Source organism: Lepisma saccharinum, chromosome 13 (genome assembly GCF_977018435.1).
Source record: "Lepisma saccharinum chromosome 13, izLepSacc3.1, whole genome shotgun sequence".
In the NCBI taxonomy this organism is placed as follows: domain Eukaryota; kingdom Metazoa; phylum Arthropoda; class Insecta; order Zygentoma; family Lepismatidae; genus Lepisma; species Lepisma saccharinum.
The window spans coordinates 10,470,922-10,472,933 of NC_139241.1; positions in this window are offsets into that span (position 1 = coordinate 10,470,922).

Consider the following 2,012-nt stretch of genomic DNA (forward strand, 5'->3'; position numbering starts at 1 on the left):
ATAGAGTGAAGGATGTTGTAGAATCAAGATTGAGGAAAGAACAAACTGGTTTCCGCAGACAACGTAGTTGTGTCGATTTAATAAATACTCTAAGAATAATTCTGGAACAAAACAATGAATGGCAAGCCACCTTATATCTTACGTTCATCGATTTTGAAAAGACTTTTGACTCACTGAATAGAAGAGTCATGTGGCAGACACTAGCAGACTATGGTATTCCAACGAAGATATTAAACCTAATGAAAGATATGTACGAAGGTTTCAGGTGCAAAATCCTACATGAAGGACAGCTTACAGAATACATAGATGTTATAAATGGAGTGAGACAGGGCTGCATTCTATCTCCGACAATATTTCCGCTAGTACTAGATGCAGTTATGAAGAAAACGATGGGTTGCAGGAAAAGAGGAATACAATGGGGACTCAAAGATAGACTAGGAGATCTAGATTTTGCGATGACATCTGCTTATTATCTCAAAGACTTGGCGACATGAAGGAGAAACTAAAAAGACTACAGGAGGAAGCAAGGATAGCAGGACTCACTATTAATGTGAACAAGACTAAAGAAATGAGAGTCAATACAAGAGGAAAAGAAAAATTGAATGTTTGTCATGAGCTGGTTGAACAAGTAGTCATTTACATACTTAGGAAGTGTCATAACAAAAGAAGGAGGTTCAGATGAAGACATATAAAATAGAATCAAGAAAGCCAATGTGGCATTTATACAACTGTATCCCATTTGGAAAACCTGCAATGTTTCTAGAAAGACAAAAATAAGGATTTTCAATACAAATGTAAAATCAGTTTTACTGTATGCTTGCGAAACATGGAAAACCACACAAGCTAACACGAAAAGGATACAAACCTTTATTAATCGCTGTCTCAGGCGTATCCTCAATATAAAATGGCCAGAAATCATATCAAATGAAGAATTATGGAGAGAAACTAAACAACAGCCAATTGCAACCCAAATAAAAAGAAGAAAATGGAGTTGGTTAGGACACACCTTACGAAAACCAACTGGAGCAATAGAGAAAGCAGCCTTAGACTGGAATCCCCACGGAGCCCGGAAAATAGGACGTCCGAAGAAGACATGGAAGAGAACAGTAGAAGAAGAAGCAGCCGAGAAAGGAAAAACATGGAGAGAGGTCAAAGAGTTGGCACGTCACAGAGCCAAATGGGGGCGTTTCATTGAAGCCCTATGCTCATGATGGAGTAAAAGGAATTAAGTCAAGTTAAGTCAACTTTGTATATGATTAACGTTTTTTCAAAAAATTTGCATTGCGTGATTTCCCTAATTCCTAAATCTCACGATCTCGTTACTGAAGGATCCGGGCTCGAGCCCTGGCCTGTGCATGAGGATTAGAAAATACAAATAATTTCCTCCCAGTGCATCTGCAGGGTACCGTGAAATCAGGAGGCCAGACAGGCCCCGATTTCCCAATAGGCTTCATATGCCCGGGTCTAGAGCGGCCCTTTGGTAGGGGCGGTACGATTGTTTGTTTTAAATTTATAAGAAATACCTAATTCTCGGATTGCCTCTTTTTACCTCCGGACACACGAATGGAATGACTTACTGTAGTTGTATTGTAAATATAAGTTACCGAAGAATATTTCTTAAGAGAGATAGGCTAGTAAGGCCCGGAACTAGTTCACTATTTTGTTGTTTTAATTATCGACGTTTTTGTTTCGAATGTACAGTATTGTGCTGAGCGGCAAGAACGTGGAGCCTGCCGCTTGCTTCTGAAAGACAACACCGGTTTGACTGCGTTCCAGGAACGCCGTATTCGCGATGAATTGTTGAGAATTAAACTGCGTCGGCGGAAGCATTATTAAAAGGGTTTCGCATTGTACTATCACAGACTAATTTGTCTGTGGTACTATTCTATTGTTAGTTGCTCGAGAATATTTTTCAAGAACAGTGACGTGCACTGAGGACTAGCTAGTCTAGCAGAGATAGATTAATCAATCTCACATCTCTAATTATTTTCAAATCACAATATGTATTGTCT